Source organism: Salvelinus namaycush, chromosome 22 (genome assembly GCF_016432855.1).
Source record: "Salvelinus namaycush isolate Seneca chromosome 22, SaNama_1.0, whole genome shotgun sequence".
Taxonomy (NCBI): domain Eukaryota; kingdom Metazoa; phylum Chordata; class Actinopteri; order Salmoniformes; family Salmonidae; genus Salvelinus; species Salvelinus namaycush.
Window position 1 is genome coordinate 15,367,218 of NC_052328.1, and position 13,806 is coordinate 15,381,023.

The 13,806-nt window shown below is 44.4% G+C and overlaps 1 pseudogene; it reads left to right on the plus strand.

Moving 5' to 3' along the window:
• The first annotated feature begins 3,686 nt into the window (after positions 1–3,686).
• Positions 3,687–7,609, plus strand: LOC120017409 (annotated as a pseudogene).
• The last annotated feature ends 6,197 nt before the right edge of the window (positions 7,610–13,806 follow it).

Sequence of the window (13,806 nt, forward strand, 5' to 3'; positions counted from 1 at the left end):
TAGTTGTCAGGGCCCCCTCAGAGAGCTCTGTCCGCTCTCCTTCAGCTATAATGTCATGGAGTTGACTTCTCTCAGCCCACTACTCTGGCACCTGGGCACGCACACATACACACACTCTTTCAATGACACACACACATGCCCACCCACACCCTAAGTATGGGCACTGCTGATAGGGTTGTAGGCTGGGGGAGCTGAAATAGAGAGAGGGGGGGGGGGGGGAAAGAGAAAGGGAGAGAGAGGAGAGAGGGGGGAGAGACAGAAAGAGGGGGAGAGGGAGAGAAAGGGAGAGAGAGAGAGAGAGAGAGAGAGAGAGAGAGAGAGAGAGAGAGAGAGAGAGAGAGAGAGAGAGAGAGAGAAAGAAAGGGGGGGAGTGAGAGAGAGAGAGAGAAAGAGAGGGGGGATAGAGAGAGAGAGAAATAAAGGGGGGAGAGAGAGCAAGCAAGAGAGAGAGGGGGGTAGGTGGAAAAGAAGAGGAGGTGGTTAGAGACCTGTGTCTGCTTACACAGTGGAATGCTGGCCTGAGTGATTGAGAGGGTCTAATTGCACACTTGTCCTGTCACTCAGACAGCGGAGTTGTCAAGGGGTTGTTGATAGCCACTCCAAAAATAAGCCCCTACCTCCAGTGTGTTGTCGATGCACCTCTAAACCTGTGTAAGACTAGAATCTGAAGAATCTAAATCATTTATATCTATGTTCCCAAATGGTGGGTGGGGATCCACTTTTGTGGTGGATCATGGCTGATTCCTTTGAGGTCGTGACATCATTAATCAGTCAATCACATTTGATTATAACACTTTTTGCAAAATCATTAGTCGCAAGATATTTGTGGTTAGGTCCTGGATAGAAACTGTCATCCGTTCAGGGTCCATATTATGACAGCCTCAGTTTCAGCAGGAGTTGTACATCTGGTTGACTTTTTGGATCACAAAAACTCAACCACTGATAATACACTACTTTGTTTGTGACACTTTCCCTGGGGGGTAGATAACTTCCCTCGTGTATCATAGCAACAGGTGGACATACACTACTGTTCAAAAGTTTGGGGTCACTTAGAAATGTCCTTGTTTTTGAAAGGAAAGCACTTTTTTTGTCCATTAAAATAACATCAAATTGATCAGAAATACAGAGTAGACATTGTTAATGTTGTAAATGACTATTGTAGATGGAAACGGCAGATTTTTAATGGAATATCTACATAGGCGTACAGAGGCCCATTATCAGCAACCATCACTCCTGTGTTCCAATGTCACGTTGTGTTAGCTAATCCAAGTTTATCATTTTAAAATGCCAGCATCCCGGAGTCGCCACTTCACTGTTGATGTTGAGACTGGTGTTTTGCGGGTACTATTTAATGAAGCTGCCAGTTGAGGACTTGTGAGGCATCTGTTTCTCAAACTAGACACTCTAATGTACTTGTCCTCTTGCTCAGTTGTGCACCGGGGCCTCCCACTCCTCTTTCTATTCTGGTTAGAGCCAGTTTGCGCTGTTCTGTGAAGGGAGTAGTACACAGCGTTGTATGAGATCTTCAGTTTCTTGGCAATTTCTCGCATGGAATAGCCTTCATTTCTCAGAACAAGAATAGACTGCTGAGTTTCAGAAGAAAGGTCTTTGTTTCTGGCCATTTTGAGCCTGTAATTGAACCCACAAATGCTGATGCTCCAGATACTCAACTAGTCTAAAGAAGGCCAGTTTTATTGCTTCTTTAATCAGAACAACAGTTTTCAGCTGTGCTAACATAATTGCAAAAGGGTTTTCTAATGATCAATTAGCCTTTAAAATGATAAACTTGGATTAGCTAACACAACGTGCCATTGAAACACAGGAGTGATGGTTGCTGATAATGGGCCTCTGTACGCCTATGTAGATATTCCATAACAAAATCTGCCGTTTCCATCTACAATAGTCATTTACAACATTAACAATGTCTACTCTGTATTTCTGATCAATTTTATGTTTTAATGGAGAAAATATGTGCTTTTCTATCAAAAACAAGGACATTTCTAAGTGACCCCAAACTTTTGAACGGTAGTGTATATTACATTGTACATGATGAAGGAGCCACTTTGGATTTAATCCTTAATATTTTACCTTAATGTTCTGGCACGGCTTAGAATCTGACACTGCATTCTTACATATAACTGCACTCTTAGCAGGGGAACTGGGATGGTAGGACCAGCCTGGACAGGATCCTGGCTCTCAGCCCACAAGCCCTCACAGACATCTAAGATACTCTGTCCCAAAGGGGAACTGAACCAAACTAAGAGCAGACAAAGTAAAACAGTTTCTCCAGACACACAGTGTGCAGGATTATAGCTAGTGGACCATAGCTATATTATTTTGTGTCATGATCACACACCTGGATGATAAGCTTTATGCTTCACACATACGCCATTCACACCCTTGACCATAGTACATGAACCAGAACAATGTATGTGTTATGGTCAAGGGTGTGAATGCTGTGCATGTCCATATAGTACAAAGGCAGAGGCCTTTACCTAATGCCTGGTCTAGTGTAAAGTAGATCTCTGTGGCAATGAAAAGCCTTTAAGTCCTTTTGATGGGGATGGAATTATCTTTATCCCCCACAGTAGCCCCTATCCATGCAATGCTGTTTTTATCAACAGTGCTATGTTTGTGTTACCAATGATAGCTTCTCCTTTGGGTGTTGTGTTCAGCAGCTGTCCCCATTTCTCGGATCACTGACTGGAGCCTGGCAGAGGGCAGGCATTATGGAATGTTATTGTGCATATCACTCCCTCTGCTGATTGGGGTTGGGATTACAGTCTCATGTAGTATGCTCCCTGTTTCCTAATGTCCTCCCCGCTCCATATGCTTCCTATTAGAAGAAGTATGGCTGTTATGATTTTCATCTTGAATTTTTTTACAGATTGGTCTATATGCAGTTGGTGCGTCTGATGGAAGTGGCAGATAGAGTGAGAGCAGGTGAAAATGGGACAACAATATTTTTCTATTCAGGGATCTGCGATGGGTGTGAGGGAGTATGTAGGGTAGCAGAGGAAGGATTTCATCCTGTGGACCAGGATGAGATTGGGGCACTGTGGGTTTGCTGTGTACTGTGTAGGGATATGCTGAGCCTGTGGGTGGCAGTAATACACCATGTATTTGTGTAGTCTGCCAGAAACTGAAAGGAAGAAGATGAGGACGAGGATCACTTTCATTGGCTAGTGCTGCAAGTCGTGGTTCCAGCAAATAGTGTCCATGTAGAGTGATAGCAGAGGAGGCTGGTGGGGTGAGCTATAGGAAGAACGGACAGAGTTTGCGGTGTTTGATACCCTTCCATTGATGCCATTCCAGCCATTACAATGAGCCTGTCCTCCTAAAGCTCCTCCCACCAGCCTTGTCTGATATATATACTGGTTGTGGTGAAGTTAAGGGGGGTTAATCCTGGGTCATGTCCGTATTCTGCAAACACTGCTTTTCCTTTCTCATTTCTGCCCACTAGATGCATAGATAGGGATCTCTTGCATTCACCAGTCAAGCTTTTCCAATGGGGATGACTCATGAAAGGAAAGTTCTAGTGCATTGTTCATCTACTAGTTTGTTTATTTCCTAGTTTGTTTAACCCAGACCTTGGATGTGGGGACTTTAATTTGCACGTGGATTGGGTATATAGCTACCATGTGTTTTGTCCTCCTATAGCCAGTAGTTCTTCAGACAGTGGATCCATGGCAGCTGTAGGGACATGGACATGGGGATTCTCTCAGCCTGATTACCGCTGGATGAGATGCTACGGACAATGTAGAGGATGCCATGGCAGGTTGGCATGAGTTGGAGTGGGTGACCCACCGACTGCAGTTAAGCAAAGCAGCATGTCTATTTAAAAAATATATATAATAATTTTTAGTAATTTATCAGCCACTTATTTAGAGCGACTTAATCTTAAGATAGCTAGGGGAGACAACCACATATCTCAGTCATAGTAAGTAAATGTTTCCTCTATAAAGTAGCTATCATTAAAGTCAGAGGTAGGAAGAGGGAAAAGAGTCAAGTGCGAGTGGGCACACGCGAGGAGCCCAGCCAACAGCAAGTTGCAGGAGCCCAGCCAACAGCAAGTTGCAGGAGCCCAGCCAACAGCAAGTTGCAGGAGCCCAGCCAACAGCAAGTTGCAGGAGTCCAGCCAACAGCAAGTTGCAGGAGCCCAGCCAACAGCAAGTTGCAGGAGCCCAGCCAACAGCAAGTTGCAGGAGTCCAGCCAACAGCAAGTTGCAGGAGTCCAGCCAACAGCAAGTTGCAGGAGTCCAGCCAACAGCAAGTTGCAGGAGTCCAGCCAACAGCAAGTTGCAGGAGCCCAGCCAACAGCAAGTTGCAGGAGTCCAGCCAACAGCAAGTTGCAGGAGTCCAGCCAACAGCAAGTTGCAGGAGCCCAGCCAACAGCAAGTTGCAGGAGTCCAGCCAACAGCAAGTTGCAGGAGCCCAGCCAACAGCAAGTTGCAGGAGTCCAGCCAACAGCAAGTTGCAGGAGTCCAGCCAACAGCAAGTTGCAGGAGTCCAGCCAACAGCAAGTTGCAGGAGCCCAGCCAACAGCAAGTTGCAGGAGTCCAGCCAACAGCAAGTTGCAGGAGCCCAGCCAACAGCAAGTTGCAGGAGTCCAGCCAACAGCAAGTTGCAGGAGCCCAGCCAACAGCAAGTTGCAGGAGTCCAGACGGAAGTTGACAAGTGCCTGGATTTGGACCTGCGTCACTTCCAGTGAGGTAGTGTCGTACTCTACAGGTGTTGTAGAACATAAACCTGCAGGAGCATGTCACTTCTTTGATGTTTGCAAAGAGCGACAGAGTGTTGCCCAGGGTCACGCCAAGGTTCTTTGCACTCTGGGAGGGGAACACCATGGAGTTATCAACTGCGACGGAGAGGTCTTGGAGCAGGCGAGCCTTCTTCGGGAGGAAAAGCAGCTCCGTCTTGTAAAGGTTGAGCTTGAGGGCCAACATCTAAGCCCCAGATATCTACTAGGCACACAGAGAGATGCGTGTCCCCACCTGGGTGTCAGAAGGGGGTAAGGATCAAAGTAGTTGAGTTGTCATCCGCATAGCAATGACAGGAGCGACAGTGTGAGGATATGACAGAGGCGAGTGACTTGGTGTATAGAGAGAAGAGGAGAGGGCCTAGAACTGAGCCCTGTGAGACACCAGATGTGAGAATATTTGGTGCAGACACAAATCCTCTCCACGTCACCTGGTAGGATGGGCCTGCCAGGTAGGATGCAATCCTAAAGTGTGCAGAGCCTGAGACACCCAGCCCTGAGCGGGTGGAGAGAAGGATCTGGTGGTTCATGGTGTTGAAGGCAGAGGATAGATCTAGGAGGACTGGTTAGAGCCAAGAAGATCGTTCTGAGAGAGATAGCGAGAGAGTTGGTCAGAGACAGCACGCTCAAGTGCTTTGGAAAGAAAAGAAAGAAGGGAGTTTTTGTCGTTTTTGACATCAGCAGGTTTCTTGAGGAGGGGAGCGACTCGGGCCATTTTGAAGTCAGAGGCGACGCCACCAGTGGTCAGGGATGAGTTGATGAGGGAAGTGAGGAATGGGAGAAGGTCTCGAGAGATGGTCTGGAAAGGGAGGAGGGGATGGGGTCGAGCGGGCAGGTTGTTGAGCGACCGGACCTCACTATTCGCAGGATTTCATCTGGAGAAAGAGGGGAGAAAGAGGTTAAGGCGTAAGGTAGATCTGTGTGAGTGGGGCCAGTTGATTCAATAGGCTGAGTGAATGAGGAGCGGATGTCGTCAAACTTCATTTCAAAGTGGTTGACAAAGTTGTCTGCAGAGAGGGAGAAGGGAGGGGGGGTGGAGGATTAAGGAGGGAGGAGAAGGTGGAAAAGAGTTTCCTAGGGTTAGAGGCAGAAGCTTGAAATGTAGAGTGATAGAAAGTAGCTTCAGCAGCAGATACAGAGGAAGATAAGGTAGAGAGGAGGGGGAGAAAGGATGCAGGAGGGGGAGGGTGGAGCCAGCCAGGAGGAAAAGGGACAGTGAGAGTCATAGGATGCGGAAAGAAGGGATAGTAGGGTCGAAGAGGCAGAATCAGGAGACAGGAGAGAGAACGATTCAGCAGAAGGGAGAGATGATAGTATAGAAGAGGAGAGAGTAGTGTGAGAAAGAGAGTGAAGATTGCGACTGCGCATAACCATCTGGGTAGGGGCGAACAGCCTTTAATAAAGATGTGGTCAAGCATTTTGCCTGCCTTGTGAGTGTGAGGGGACTGGGAAAGGTCAAAAGAGGCAAGGAGGGGAAAAAAGAGTTGGAAAGAAATTAATCAAAGGCAGATGACGGGAGGTTGAAGTCGCCCAGTACGAAGAGCGGTGAGCCATCGTAGGAAATTAGCTTATCAAGGTGTCAAGCTCATTGAGGAACTCTCTATGGTGGGCGATAGATGACAACAATGTTGAGTCGACAAGTGACAGTGACAGCATGGAATTCAAATGAGGAGATGGACAGGTGAGTGAGGGAGAAAAGAGAGAATCTCTATGAGCAGCCCTGTGCCACCACCGTGAAGACCAGGTGCTCTCGGACTACGAGAAAAAAGGTTGTCAGATAAAGAGAGAGCAGTTGGAGTAGCAGTGTTCCCCGGGTTGATACATGTCTCTGTCAGGGCCAGAAAGTCTAAGGACTGAAGGGCAGCATAGACTGAGATGAACTCAGCGTTCTTGACCGCAGATCGGCAGCTCCAAGCGCTGCTGGAGACCAGGAATTCCACATGGGTTGTGTGCGCAGGGTACACTAAATTAGAAGGGTTGCAGCCAAGGGGTGGGGAGCGTCTGTAAAGCCTACAGGGAGAGGGGCGAACTGGGTTAAAAACACACATATAGTTGCCAAAGATACAAAAAAGCAAAATTAGATCATCTGAAAATAATTAGGTAAGATACTCAAGTGAGAGAGTGGTGTGGAGCTTTACTCTTTTTCCTTCCTTGAATAACTCAGCAGAACCATCTTTGTTTCGGTGGCGGTCTTAGTTTTGACGACGAGACCGCCGCTGACACTGATTACCAAAACCACAACAGTCACAAATTGCCCTGCCCCTTAATCCTGGTTGATGTGTCAACAATCATCTGCAAGTTATGAGCAGTCAGCAGTTCACACACCAAGTAGGCTACTGGGAAGACAGGCAGCATTTAAAGTAGATGGTCTTAGCTAGCAGAAAGACAGTACTAGACAACAACAGATTAAGGCAAAAAAAATGAGGAGTCCTCTAGCTATAGAATGAAGCATTATGATACTCTTGTGTTTCTTCCAGAGGTTGAAGATGACCCAGAGACTGGGCATCACATTGTGGGGAGGGGAGGATTCCCTAACAGTGGGGGAGTGTGATGCTGCCATCATGGAGGGCATCAACGGCAGGTTTGGGGCAGTCACAGCACTACGATGGTGAGAGAACCACCTGCTGAAACCACTGCCATGGGAAAGAGATATCTTTGAAAATAAATAACCTATTGATAAATGTACTGTCTGTACGGTATGAAACTATGATTTCCAGTGTTGGGGCTCCGGTGCGGGTGGCTTGTAGGGTGATGGACAGGAGCCCCCATAGTCTGCTGGTTGGGGATGGAGCAGCAGCTTTCGCCAGGGAGCAAGGCTTTACTATAGAGTCCAATTACAACATGCTGTGATGCTTGTGCAGTCAGCCAAGGATTACTAGGTACCGATACTCCATAGGGGAAAATGTCATGGCTAACCATTTTAAATATAAATGACAGATATTGATAAACTAAAATTATAACTCATAGTTGCAGGACTTGCTGGAACAGAAGCAAAGTGTCAGTGGACATGACACACTTGGTGAGAACTGAAACTTGCTTTTTAAATGTATTATTTATCATGATCTTCCTGCTCATTGTAGAACATTGAGTGACAGTAGAACACGTAGCAGAAGGGTTGGGTTAAATGCGGAAGACACATTTTAGTTGAATGCATTCAGTTGTACAACTGACTAAGTACCCCCCTTTTCCTTCCCTTTATTGTAACATAACTGAAAACGACTGGTAATGTATGACTGATACTTGTGCAGTAAATTGTTTGGTCCTCTAAGGGGAGACCTAATCCATACAATCACATTAGTCTGGGTTGTCTATTATATAATGTATGAGTCCCTGACCTGACACCGACTGTTTTGATCTGGAATCACCTTATAATAGTCTTGATTTCCCCCATCTCCAATATGAATGTTTCTCATCTCGGTTAAATAACCCCAATTTCCCTTTTTTTCCCATAATTTTGATTACTGACAATCCTGCAAGGCATGTTGGTACAGTACAATATATCTGTGGACCCAGGTCTAAAAGTGCAGTTTAAGTATTTATTAGTTCACGTCTAACACCTTCTCATCTTCCCTTTCTCAACAGGACTTATAGTGGCAGTTAGACAACATGGGGAACATAACTGTTGGTGAGGAAATTGGTGTCTTCTGTTTTGCTCTTTCTTCCTTATTATGTAAGGCTCTTTTCACATATAGTCCTCTTTAAAGGAACCAATATCAGTTCTCTTTAAAGTGAACTCTGGGGTAAAAAAAGGGGTACTTTTTTTTCATGAACCCAGTTCTCTTTGTAGTCACACTGCCTTTGCCTTTGAATGAGGCCTCAACTATTTTGCCAGTTCACTTCAACTACTTTGTGGACAGCGTTCTCTTTGCATTCACATTGCTATGTTTAGAAAGGAACCAATATATTTTTCCAACATGCACTCTGGGTTTTTACAAAGTGCAGGACAAGCCATTCAATTAGAATGCGTTATCAGACAGCTAGATACATCTACTTACATGTTGGAAGCCAATAGATTGCATTGAGTTAAAATATGACACATAATAATTGTAACCAGAAGATACTATTAACATGTAAATTTGATTGGTAACAATAAATAGCATTAGAATAACTGCAGAATAAATAATGCTGTAATTGGGGCTAGTGCCCCTTGAAGCTCTCTTAGCCTATATATCACATATTACAAATAAATAATCTGAACTAAAAACTCCATACATTTTGGAATTGCTGTGCGTCCTTGACAATCGCTAATCAATATCCAAAGCAGCACACAATTTTTTTTCGCAAACCGGCACATCGTCATCTTCTCTTTTTTTGTGGCACCAATGTGAGGGTTTATGGCAGGGGGAACGGTGTTGCAGTAGTCTAGTGTGTGGTTTGGGAATAATGACAAGCGAACCTGAGGAGCTTTGCGTTCACATTGTCCTAAAAAAGGAAACCATGTGTTTGATGCATTTGATAGCATTCCGCTCCAGCCATTACCACAAGCCTGTTCTCACCAATTAAGGTGCCACGAACCTCCTGTGGTGAAAACACCCTAAAAGACATTCATTGACTATTTATTTTCCGAATTTAGAGATACTTCCATAGTAGCTACAGTATGAGGTCAGGTTGTAATATTATCATTCAGCGGATTTGCTCTTGTCCTATTTTTCAGTTGTTTTTACTTCAGGTGCCCCCTTCAAATCACCATGGAGGGTGGAAGACTCCCCTATCGGGCTGTCGCCTATACACTGAACACATGGCAAGTTTACAGCTACCAAAATTAACTCAATCAAAGAACTGTACACACTGATACACTTTTTCCCCTCAATGTTTTAGTAGCCTTTTCTGGAAAGTTGTGTTATGTGACATACTACATAATTCATTCATGTTACTGTATGTTTGTTAATCCTACAAAGACTGAAGGTGTATGTAAAGTTTGAATACATTATTGTAATGTTAATGTAACAGTCTATTTCAAACCAGTACAATATTCAATGGACAAGTGGGGCAAGAAAAGTGAATGTAGAATTGTTGGGGGGAGGGGGCAAATAATTTTGGCCTTATTCCAACAACCTAGAAACAATCTCTCTTTGACCAGGCTACTATCGGCTTTACACACAACCATGTCTCTGTTTCAGTACGCTTGAGGGAAACTTATTCATAGACAATTCACCACACTCCACAGTTTAGCATCTTATGATCAATAAGAAAACACAAGAGCAAAGGAAGCGCATGTTGAATTGAAAGAGATGTGAATATTAAAACAGACTTGTTGTTTTTCACGTGGGGGCCACTGCAGGTACAGTATGTGAACTACCCTACCTGTCAAAAGTTTTAGAACACCTACTCATTCAAGGGTTTTTCTTTATTTTTGATGTCTTCACTATTATTCTACAATGTAGAAAATAGTACAAATAAAGAAAAACCCTTGAATGAGTAGGTGTTCTAAAACTTTGACCGGTATTTATATATATATATATATTTATTTTTTCTTTGCATGCTCAAATATGCTTTAGATTATACATTCATACGGGTTCTTCTCTTGTCAGCCAGAGGTGATGGTGACAAAAGACTGTGTCATTGCCCAAGCTTTCATGCTGTTCAACTGATGAAACAGGCAGTGTTATCAAATGATCAAGCCATAAATCATTTTACTTTGTCAGCCTTATACTGAGTCAGGTGTAGGTTTGATGTGCCCTGTGGTTAAGATGCTTGAGCAGCACCACTGCCCCATGAAATCTATCCATCTATAATTCACACAGCATTAGCCTGCCTGGAACTTGTCCACCCCCTTACCTCAACTGACTCTCTGTCTCTCTGTCTCTCCCTCAGGAGTCATCATCCAATGAGGCCTGTCACGCTGTCCTGGATGACATCCTCAGGAGGACTGCCCCAGACAGGTGTTTTGAGGTTGGACTCATCACCCTGAACGCGAAGGTGTCTTTTCTACTCTTAGACCTATATTATAGAAATTGAGTAGTCATTTGTATATACAGTGCATTCGGGAAGTATTCAGACCCCTTGATTTTTTTCACATTTTGTTACATTACAGCCTTATTCTACAATGTTTTCAATTGTTTTTTTCCCCCTCATCAATCTACACACACAATACCCCATAATGACAAAGCAAAAAGGTTTTATACATTTTTGCAAATGCATTAAAAATAAAATAAAACAGAAATATCACATTTACATAAGTATTCAGACCCTTTACTCAGTACTTTGTTGAAGCAACTTTGGCAGCCATTACAGCCTCGAGTCTTCTTGGGTATAATGCTACAAGCTTGGCACACCTGTATTTGGGGAGTTTCTCCCATTCTTCTTTGCAGATCCTCTCAAGCTTTGTCAGGTTGGATGGGGAACGTTGCTGCACAGCTATTTTCAGGTCTCTCCAAAGATGTTCGATCGGGTTCAAGTCCGGACTCTGGCTGGGCCACTCAACGACATTCAGAGACTTGTCCCGAAGCCACTCCTGCATTGTCTTGGCTGTGTGCTTAGGGTCGTTGTCCTGTTGGAAGGTGAACCTTCACCCCGGTCTGAGGTCCTGAGCGCTCTGGAGCAGGTTTTGATCAAGGATCTCTCTGTACTTTGCTCCATTCATCTTTCCCTCGATCCTGACTAGTCTCCCAGTCCTTGCCACTGAAAAACATCCCCACAGCATGATGCTGCCACCACCATGCTTCACCGTGGGGATGGTGTCAGGTTTCCTCCAGACGTGATGCTTAGCATTCAGGCCAAAGAGTTCAATCTTGGTTTCATCAGACCAGATAATCTTGTTTCTCATGGTCTGAGAGTCCTTTAGGTGCCTTTTGGCAAACTCCAAGCGGGCTGCCATGTGTCTTTTACTGAGGAGTGGCTTCCGTCTGGCCACTCTACCATAAAGGCCTGATTGGTGGAGTGCTGCAGAGATGGTTGTCCTTCTGGAAGGTTCTCCCATCTCCACAGAGGAACTCTGGAGCTCTGTCAGAGTGACCATTGGGTTCTTGGTCACCTCCCTGACCAAGGCCCTTCTCACCCGATTGCCCAGTTTTGGTTGGGCGGACAGCTCTAGGAAGAGGCTTGGTGCTTCCAAACTTCTTCCATTTAAGAATTATAGAGGCTACTTGCGCTATAAAAGCAACAAAGTCCACCTTCTTTACTATTAGTATGTTGAGATCCTTCTTCTGCAGACTATGGGACATCCACTTCCATCTCCTCTCTACTCAGTCCTTCAGCTATTTTCACTGCCTCCACATAGGAGACCGTCTGGATTGCCCTGATCCTAGCTACTGCGACCTCCATCATCCGCATATCTCACGTACTCAAGTTTTACATAAGTTGGGAGAACGACTTCCTTCTCTCTATCATTCGATTCAATCGACGTGCGTCTACCACTCCTTGAATGTTATCCCTAAACCACACAGCCTCTATGTCCAACAAAACACCAGAGATGACACCTTTAACCGGTGCCCTACTCTAAAAGTCATAGCTTTCCACATCATGCGTCGACATCTTATTGAGCCACAGAGCTTTCTCCTTTTGTGCTGTCGACACACATGAAATCAGCATCATACTGCTCCTGGTTATTCAAACTGATTCCACTTCACCCAATTCGTCCTTCACCATCTTTGAGACTGCAAACGGGTCACCCAAAAATATCCTTGCTCGCGAATCGCACTCTAACCATAAACTGCAGTTCATTTCCAACTTAAGCCCTTTTCACTCCACTCTTCTTCACCATCGTCCACTCATTCTCACCAACTGTACTCGTGCCAAGAGAATCACACAATGCTTCCGGTCCACCATTGCTCCTCCAGTCATCCCCTGGGACTCCCTCGCTCTTTGCTGTGAAAGATGCAGGAGTTTGTGTTCTCGAAGTAGCACCCATATTGTTCTCATTCCAGCACAGCTGTTGCTTCACCAACTTTTTCTCCATTTCCTCCATTTCATCCGCACTACTCGCCGCCATTTCCCTTCCTGGTCATGTCCTGACATGCATTGTCAACTGTGGGACATTATATAGACAGGTGTATGCCTTTCCAAATCATGTCCAATCAATTTTAACACAGGTGGACTCCTATCAAGTTGTAGAAACATCTCAAGGATGATCAATGGAAACAGGATGCACCTGAGCTCAATTTCGAGTCTCATTGCAAATGGTCTGAATACTTATGTAAAGAAGTATTTCTGTTTTTAATTTTGCAATAAATTTGCTAAACATTTTAAAAACCTGTTTTCGCTTTGTCATTATGGGGTATTGTGTGTAGAGTGATGAGGAACATTTTTTATTTAATACATTTTATGATAAGGCTGTAACGTAACAAAATGTGGAAAAGTCAAGGGGTCTGAATACTTTCCGAATGCACTGTAGATACATTAAATTGCAAATAAACCAGCTTGGGTCTTTCTGTATCCTTGACTCCCTAACGCTAGATTGAAACCTGTCCTCTGTCCTTTCAATGGAGTTTCCCTACACATTCTTGAACCAGGGGAATTATTCTTTGGAAACAAGTAATCAGCTTCCACATTCCAAAGTAACAGAGGGCACAGAACAATGTGACAGACATGCACAGTGAAAGAAAGAGTGTCATTATTATCAGTGATTTCTTGAATTGTATCGATATAATCAGTAATAGATAATACAACTATTGTATGTTTACTATATATAAGGGTCTAATAGTGCTGTCTGAAAATATATTTTGAAGTAGGCCTACACACAGGTATGACGTTAGAATGGTATGTAGCAGACACTTTTTTTCTCCCCAATCTGTGGTATGGACGTTTCTAGCTTTAGCCTCTGAAATGTTGAACTATTTTCACATGCACGGTTCATGTTATGGACTAACCGTGACTGGCATAATCATAATAACTTACTTGCGTCCTCGCTCATCTCAAAAACCATTGGATGAGAAAGCCAGATGTCACGCCCTTCTGACCTTCTTCTCCAATAGCTTTAGTGAAGGAGGCGAGGAGCTAACCTTTGTTGATATCTGATGTGGCTGATCAATTTAATGAGGGAACTGGACTGTGCCTTCAGTTAATTTTGCCATCCATTACATTGTACCCCTCCCAGTGGTGGTTGTTGT